Here is a 9,268-nt window from a genome sequence, read left to right on the forward strand (position 1 = left end):
TAGCGTCTCAATAAGGGAACGTTAAATGAAATGAAACATGTTGATATCACGTAGATTATGATCAGTTTGTGAACAGCAAAACTAGAGTGATTTATTCGCCCAGTGATTTTCGCTAAGTGGTTTCCTCTGTGTTGTTACCCTTTAATGAATATTTTCATTTGCTAAAAAGATTTCTTGTTCTAGTGTTGAGAGGCGTGTCCCTCCCATAAGGCATAGCGGTCTTAGAGCGAGCACGAGGAAAATGAGTCGTCATTTTTGCTGTAGTTTACATTAGCTTGACTGCAGATTTCCAAAAGCTCCTACATAATGCGAGTTCTTTAGAAAAAAAGGACAATTCAGCGTTTGAAATTTCCAGGTTTCCTTGTCGCTCGTATATTTTTCATTTAGCGAATCGTGCAAAGGTTAAGAAGTGTATGTGGATCTCACCTGATCTCGATTGTTGAAGTTTATAAATAAATTGTGGATTTGCGACTACACACCGATATGAATGATATCGTATGAAACTTACATCATAAAAATGCTAAGAAGTCGAAGTATAATGCGAAATTTAAAGCACGTACAAATACAGCGAAGTTTAGTCAAACAGACTTTGGCGTCCTTTCTTTGTTTGATTGATTTAAGCACAAAGGGACTCCTAAAGCAGGCCAAGTCGCTTTCTGCCAACTTTTGCCGTGTTTGCACTCGCTATTAATTTCGCATCATAAAAACTAAAAGATGAATAAATTCAAGAACTAACCTTTCGTATGATATAAGTTTCATTAGATTTAATAGCGAATTACGTTCATAGGAACGAAACTCGTGTTAAAGCTCACGTCGACATTTTCTTGCACTTTTTTCGCTTGAAGCAAAGCACACTAGTCTATGTGAGTAAACCTCGTTGTATTTCTACGCGCTTTTAATTTTGCAATAAACTTCGACTTTTAGCATTTAGATGATGTAGAAGAAAATTGCGCGAGAGCTGGATACCAACAACGAACCCAGGAGCAGTAGGGGTGGGGTGGAGGACCCGAACATGTAAAACTTGTTTTCTGTCGTTTTATGAAACTTTGGCTTTCTTAATACAAGGTCTTATGCAAAGACAAAACGTGTTTTCTGTTTTATTTCACGGTTGTTCAGAATGCGTCTGCTACATGAAGAGAAAGTGACAGGTCTTATGCCGGCTTCTCTTCGAGGGGTAGTTATCTACAAGTGCACTTCATAAAGAAAAGTCGAGCATAAATGATAAGAAAATGTCGCTTTGAAAGGTGGCTCTTACCCCTGTGCACCCTAACATCGGTAAGCTACTGCCTGTGAATATATTAAAATCATACATATGAACTGCGGATTATGAAATGAATATGGAAGCGATCTTCGCAGTAATGAACACTTTTTGAGCAGTAGTGAAAATGAGGCCTGTACGGGATTTGAACCCATCACCTCTGCTCTAAACTGTCCTCCATGCGTTTCCAAAGGTACCGACAAAGAGAATTTGTTTGGCAATCAGGAGTTTGTGTAGTTGATGATCATTTTCTTGATTGTCGTGAACTTATTGGGGTGATACTGTAAAGAAAAGCTTGATGCTGGTCACTCTTGGTGGTTAAAGGGTTAACTGATATATTACTTCGCTCTCACACTGCTTCACCTGATAAGGGAGGAGTGTCGCTCAAAGGGAAGTTTAATTCAAAACAAATTCAACTCAGATTTGGTCAGTCAGATTCAGCTAAAAACATCATGAATACGGGCAAATTTATTTCCAGCCTTTCGAGTGGTTTTTAAATAATCTTCATTTTATTAAGCTGGTAAGGTCGTAATATATGAATTGTAATAATTTTCTGTCAAGTGAATTGTGGAATACCCCCTCATAAAGGCAGTTCGTATTTTACTAATAATTTTCATTTTCCCCTGCAAAATTACCAGGACCTTGAGGATACCGTGGAACCTCTCAGACAGCAGATCTCAGTGTTACAGTCCCGCAGACGGGTGCTACAGGAAGGACTGGATACTAGAAACCAGCTCTCTCCGTCTTTTAATGTATCATCGGTTCGTGAGCAGGATGAATCATAACAAACACTGAAGGGACTCATCGTTAAACAGGAAAGACCGACAGTTCGTTTCCTTAACCGGGCGAAGTGCATTATATGACAGTGTTATAACTCATCTATACCATGCCCACTAAAACTGCTTTCCTTTCCTTTCCTTTGGCCGTGCCTTTATACGTGCAGATCCATCTCACAAATGCGAATTGTAATATAAATAACGAGTGATTATACGATTGTATGAAATCAATTTAATCTGTTTCATAAACCACTGTGCGAATGATGTCGTAGTTCTTCCGTGTTATAATGTTACAAGGTGTCAAACACCAGAAATCAAGCTTGTCTCCTGCCCAGTCAAAGCCGCAGATAGTTGCTCTTTTCTCTTACATTAACAATGAATATATTTGAAAGTAACTCATTTAAAGGCTTTTAGTATCGCAAACGCGTTTCTTTCGGAAAACTGAATTTGGTTGATATTCTCCCGTTTCCGTTTTACTGTTCAGAGCATTGTACATCAAATCCTTTCCAACCAAACGGACTTTTTTTTTTTAGAAAATTGGATAATTTTTCACTCTTATTCAGTTTCACCCATAATAAAGAAATGAACATAAAAGTGGGAGTTTTACTTTACTGTGATTGAGATCAGAAAGTTTATATAATTGGTGCTTACTTTTCAAAGTTAGCAACCCAACGGGCAAGCCCCTATCATCTTCTGAACCACTCGTATATGCAACCAAACACAAAGTGAAGACTCTGGTGGAAAAAGTTTTTGAAACTAAGCTTTACGTCATCACTTCGCGATGGCGATTTATTAAGTTGTGGCTACAAGTTATTAAGTGGCGATCGCAATAGATACTGTCGTCTACCACACAATTTACTTTAAGTAAACAAGTAATTTACTGTGGATGGGCTGGCGGGAGCCAATACCTTACAGAATTCTCTCTTTTCGAAAATTTGCATTTATTGCTAATAATTTTCTGGTACCAGGCAACCTAGGCCTGCATTCTCAGTTAATTACATTTAAACTCAGAGCCAGTCAGGCTGGTGACCTACAACTTCGCTAACATTGCTGAGCACTTATTAGAGTAAACCCTCAAGTAAGCACAGAGGCAATCTGTCACACAGGGTGGAGAGTTAACTTCATAAATTCATTGGTTTTACCGGTAAACCACACTTTGTGATCCGCTTCAGACTTCTTTGAGATGCGAACAAAGTGCATATGATTGCAGGAAGCTGAAGGTTTCATATTCAAAATGTGAAACGGCGTGGAGGCTTTCTTTTGTATAGGTTGGTAGAGCTTGACCTCATAAACGCCGCACCCAAATTTGTTAGACTAGTCATTGATCCCTAGGTAATCAATGTGTATCCGTAGACTTCCAAATCTTTTCACCAAAAGGAAATTTTGAATCGCTCGAAAGTTTTATCTTCTTCTGTATGATAGAAGCTCACGGCACCTTTTCTATATATTGGTCCACAATCGACATGATGTAAACTTGTCTTCTCTCTGTCGAAGGAGGAGAAAATCGCTGGGTGGCGAGGTCAACCGCCAAAATTAATGGGTTATGAAAGAAGTCAGCCCTTTTTTAATATAAACTATTAAAATTAGATATCAGATTATTCTCAAACAGTCAGTTTATAGGCGAAAAGCAATAAACATCACCACAAAGTGAGCATGTATGGTAACCTGGAGTCTGGTTTACCAGTTTAAAGATCCTTTTAAGACCTTGCCCTTTTCGCGTTAAGCAGAGAAAATGGGGAAAAAAGGGAGATCCGAAACACCTTCAGAGCGTCGACGGTTAATATTGACCTGCTTTTTTGACGATTGACGGTAAAAATTTATCCTTTTTGACGATTGACGGTAGAAATCTATCCCTATTGACGACTGACGGTTACATTCTAGACCCTTTTAAGGCTGAAGGTTAATCCTCATTGAGACTCTTACAACACACCTCCTACGCAGAACAACGATAACATCTGTTCATCGTTGCACTCGCCTTATTTTTATAAAAAAATGTTTTTACCTTATCCAAAGTAGTGGTCTCTAATATTCATATCCTTTTTATTATTTTACACGGTCAAATATGTCACATTTATAAATATTTTACTAGCGGGCAGAAGAAGAGAAACCATTGAAAAAATAACGATAGAATTTATTCCTTTTTAGTTGACAGGTGCTTTTGAATATATGATCCTATCTTTGTATTTCACCTTTAATCTTGTTGACCTAATTCCAATCAGATGTCCATCGATAGATTGAAGATGTCGAAACGTGAATCATTCGAGCTCTTCTGTTTACAATAAAATCCATCAGAAATCGGTTTGTCGGCCATCAAGCTTGGTTTTCGTAATTAATCATCTGCTGGAAAAGTCAACCATTCAAGCGGGAAACAGTCAAGTTTAACATCAAGTGTACTTTAGCCTTTTCAAAACGAAACTTCACCAGTGTACATGAAATGTGAAACACTTTTGAACGCAAAGAAAGAAGACGGTGAAGAGTATTCCCAACCCCGAACAGTCTCCGCCAACAGCATTTTTCCAGGTAACGTAAAATTGTTAATAGCTGGCATATCTTGCGTTTCTTCAATACTGGATTCCCTTTCCTCTTTCAACACCTATACATTTTTGCGCAAAAAAGTTGTAGTTTTGAAAAGCCTCGAGATTTATAAAAAATAATTCAGATTTTGTACTGACGCAGTTTTATCGTGGAATGTACAGGGCATCTCTAATAAAATACGGAGTTATTTTTTCAGTATACATACCAGGCTCTCTCCTTTTAATATATACTTTCAATCAAACGTATATGAAGGTATTACTTTGCTCTTATTTCTTGCTAAAGCACGCGGCTCTAAGAGCATCTGAAAAACACTGAGAGGCGACAATCGGTAGGCAAAAAGTGAGAGAGAAAGTAAATCACACAGAAGTTGTCATACCCATGAGAGTCGCACAAAACATATGAAACATGTTTTTTAAGCCCAGCGAGATATCCTACACCGCTTTCAATTCTCTATTTCTGTTATGTCTAATTAACTGCAAAGAAAAGTAAGCCAATTCAGAGGGAAATCTTGCCTTCCCCCTTGCGCTGAAGGGAATCCTCTGCAAGCGAAAGTTTACAACCCTTGAGGCTCTTCTACCACTACCCGTAGCGCTTGCACTGCCATTTGTTTCATCTTCCTTTGAACCTTTATTGGCTCTTATTGCACTCAGCGTGACGTTTTGTCACAGACCATCTCTGCACTTGTGGCAATATTTGTCCTCAAGCGCGAAGTTTCTCCCACGACATGGCTTCCCAACAATTGTGGATCGCTCCAGATTCCTCAGCAAATTTTATGTGGACCCATTAAAACTATTATATGTAATTTTTGCAGGAATTTTTTTTAATACGCAGCAACTTTATCATTGCAGCAAATGCTTGTAATTGCGACAACTTTTATTGTTTTGGCATTTTTTTAATATGCAGAAAGGTTTTCTATAATCAGTTTGCAGCACCCAAAAAAAATCTGTCAAAAGTACAGGCGGCCCAAGCGCACTGCGTGTGATTTTGGGGTCTAAATTTCATTAACGGCAATACCTAACATATTAAGATCGAATTTTACGTGTAAGTGCGAGCCCTTAAAAAGGAAAAAAATTAAGAAAAAATTAAAAGGATACCAAAAGCGAGAAATAAAACGTGTGAAGTCTTCTTGCCTTTTTTTCCGCAGCCGCTTTGTTGCCAACAGCGCGTGCTTCACATAGAAAGTCGCCAAAACAGCGTTAAATTTAAAACGACCGTTGGCAACAAAGCAGCTACGGAAAAGGTCAGGAGACCTCACACGTTTATTTTTCGCTTTTGTTATCCTTCTTAATTTTTTTCTTAATTTTTTTATAATTTTTTTTTTTCGGCCCACAATTACGCTCAAAATTCAATCTAAATATGTAAGCTATTGCCGTTACTGAACTTTTGACCCCAAAATCACACACAGTACGCTTGGGCCGCCTGTGTGAAAAGTTTCTTCATGGTTTCTTCATGACTGGAAATAGCAGCAACTTTTTATTTTGCAACATTTCCCCTGTGATCAACTGTTAGATATTTTTCTTCAGATTAGCACGCTTACTTTGAGGGTCTTAGTGGGGGATATATAGCTGAGACTGACGGTTAGTTTTTTCAGTTTTCACGGTTATTTATTTGTTTATTTACTTAGCATTTTTTCCTTTCTTTCTCTAATCTTTCTTGTGAGCCAATTGTACTGGCATAAACATAAAATACGTGTAACCACTGCTCGCCTCGACTAGCTAATCTACTAACTGCGGGCAGTGGATATTGCTTTCTGTAAATTATGCCGTAGTTAATTAATAAAGTAAAGTAATTAAGATAACAGAAAAACAGTGGTGATAAGCCAATTGATTAACGTTACAGTAAACACTAATAGTTCAGCGTTCCCGATCTAGCATATCATTGAGTTTGTGATCTTTGTAAATACTTATTTATAAAACCATATAATAGCGGAGCTCGCAGCACGCGCAGCGTAGCCCCATAATTATACAAAATAGTAGTAGTAACCCATCAAGCCCAAAAATTGGACCTATTACCGTACGGGCGTCCGCACACTGAGGTGCTACTTTTAGCATGCACGGGCACGCCAACGCCACGGAGCTTTAGTTTTGTTGACGAGACGTGCGGGAAAAAAAATGCTAGCTCCGCTTTTAGGCTTGGCTGAATTTATATATTAGTGTAATGCCACGATTCAAGTTTAATTGCCTTTAGCTGATAAAAGCAGAGCACTTAATTCGAGGGGAAGTTCTTAATTTTAATCAGGTGAATACAGAAAAAGGTTCTCGTGTAAGGTCGATTGACGATAGGGACTATTATTTTGGTGGGATTAAGTTGGATCGTGTTGATGTTGAGAAAGACCAAGGGTTTTTGGTTAGCCAAAATTTAAGCTGGAATAGTCACGTTGATCTTATCTCTTTTAAAACTCAAAGAATGCTCAATGTCCTTTATTGAACATGCACGAGCATAAATGATATTACTACAAAGAAATTACTTTATATTACTTGTGTTCGTTCGCGCTTTGAATATGCTAACGTGGTATGGCTACCTCATACCAAAAGAGACATCAACAATTTGGAACAAAATACGCGCGCCTTAAAAAGTTAAATTTATTACCTTAGAACTATAGAAGAGAAATTAATGATTTAGTCTTCTTTTTCAACTGTCTTAACAATATATATAAGTTAAATATTTTCGATTATGTATCGTTTTGCTTTTGTACCAAACCGCTCAGCAATGTTGATCATTTAACGCTTGATGTGCCTTTCAGCAAGACTGACGTCTTAATGAAATCTTCCTTTTGTCACTATATTGCTATTTTCATGTCTCTAACTATGCAAGCTGTTAACTAGTTATGATATCATTAAAACTAGAAAGTTTTGTGTGAATCTTAATAACGAATAGGGATTTAAAAGTGAAGGGTAGTTGTCAACAGACTTGTTGAGCTCAATTTGGGATTAGAGCACAAAATGCAATTAACAGTTTTTAAATTATCAGGTTAGTGAAAAAAGTCTTCGGCTCAGCAAGACCAGTGCCATCTGGATACTTGCCCCGGGGTGCTAGAGGGCAATGAGAATGCTTGTCACTTGACTTGTGGTTGCTCAAACCCTAACCAAACTGTAACCCTAACCGGCTAAACTGTAACCATAACCCTAAACTGTAACCCTAACATCAAAATACTGGAAAAAGGTCAATGGATTTCTGCAACCCCAACCCTAGCCATTGGGTTAAGTCGAGACTCGCCATAGCTGTCTCCTGAGAGTGTCAAATACCTTAGTCAGGTGATTTTAATTGTTTTCATTATTTAGCTTAAAGAATTTTTTTTTTGTTCGGATTTGTCGAATGTGGAATGAATTACCTGTTAGTATAAGAGGGTCAAATACCTTGTCAATCTTTCGTAAGAATTTGATGACCTTTTGTTATCATATCAAACTGTTTCCCCACTGCGATGGACATTTGTTTTTGTCGGTTCCAGCCTGGCGCGGCCGCTAACCCAGATGCCCTCCTGAGCAAATTTTCAAAATGGCGGACAAGCCAAAGAGAGAGATAAGAAAACCAAAGCGATTCTGCAACGAATAATCAGCATACACCCCTGTTAAAAAGGTCATTTCACAGAGAAAAGATACAAAATTGTATGATATTGAAGTCACGGAGGTTGACAAACCCAACAAGAGACTGAAAATTCACTACATTGGCTACAGTACACGCTTCGATGAGTGGAGACCCTTCGGGGTTCTGTCCGCGCGTACCAGTTCGCAAGAGCCAATAGAAAAGACCAAACAATACACAATAGCTAACCGATAACTCCTAAACAAAGAAAGAACAATGGTAATTCCCTTGTGAACCGGTACACCAGGACAGAACCCCCTTCGGGGACGGTGAAGCATCTGAATATTTTCCTTCGAAATTGTATAGATTAGTAGGCTGCAACAAAAATTTAATGGACGACGTTTAGGGTAGAAACAGCAATCTAACCTGAAAAAAATGTATTTATTCCGACTCTTTCGGAAAATAACTTTACAAATCTTACTTGTTTATCTCGTAAGTAAACGATGGTGAAGCGCTTTCCGAGCTACCCGATTCTTCTCCCACTGCTTTCACGCTTATAAAACAGGAAACGAGCAAAAGGAGGAAGGTGTGGCTGTTTTGAATAGCCATTTGACGAGGTTCAATCTGCTCCTTGTTCGACAATTTACATATCAAAACAAAGGAAATTTGTTCCTCTCTTTGATTTTGGCGGTACATTTTCAATATGCGCTTGCGTAAGAGAGAAATAGCCCAAGACTCCTTGCTCGGTCTTGTTTTGACCACGAACGCCTTCTTAATTTTGACGGACCCGCTCAGGAAAAGGTGAAAATGACGAGGGAAAAACTTTACTTCGTAGCACGAAAGTACACAAAATGGAAAGCCATGATATTATAGTTCAATATTTCGGTGGTACATTGTTAACTTTTTATACAGAGAGTCGGCAAGATGATATAACATCCAAAAATCGCACTCGATTTGAGTGGGCTGATGAAGTGGGCGTGGTCATGAAATTCAGTAAGAGACTATTTGTACCCCGTGAGTTTGATATGATAAGTTTAATACAGTTTTTTTCTAATTTTAAATTGCATCAATTTTTAATAATATTATTTTTTAAATATATTACTTAATTACTTCTCTAGATATATGCAGGATGTAATAATAGGTTGCTTGATTTTAAAGTAGTCTTTTACTCCGTTTT

The sequence above is a fragment of the Stylophora pistillata genome, chromosome 10 (genome assembly GCF_964205215.1).
Source record: "Stylophora pistillata chromosome 10, jaStyPist1.2, whole genome shotgun sequence".
In the NCBI taxonomy this organism is placed as follows: domain Eukaryota; kingdom Metazoa; phylum Cnidaria; class Anthozoa; order Scleractinia; family Pocilloporidae; genus Stylophora; species Stylophora pistillata.